The sequence below is a fragment of the Arachis ipaensis genome, chromosome B02 (genome assembly GCF_000816755.2).
Source record: "Arachis ipaensis cultivar K30076 chromosome B02, Araip1.1, whole genome shotgun sequence".
Classification (NCBI taxonomy): Eukaryota; Viridiplantae; Streptophyta; class Magnoliopsida; order Fabales; family Fabaceae; genus Arachis; species Arachis ipaensis.
The window spans coordinates 63,668,285-63,668,582 of NC_029786.2; positions in this window are offsets into that span (position 1 = coordinate 63,668,285).

A 298-nucleotide genomic window follows, 5' to 3' on the forward strand; every position below is an offset into this window, starting at 1 on the left:
GAAAAAATATAAAGGTTTAATTTTCTTTATAATTTTAACTTGTTTTTTTTTGGATTTTTTATTTTCAAAATGTATAAAAAATAGGACAATAAATAATTATATTCTATAATTTTAATTCTTGCATTGAAAAATTTAGACATCATTTTAATTATCTACAATGTGAATGTTTTTATTTTCTCTAAATCATCAAAAGGATACATGATTAATATAAATTATTTAAATTGAATTTATGTCATCTGATAAAAATAATAGGCAAACAATTTTTTTTAACAAAAAAGAGTTATTTTAAGCAAATAAA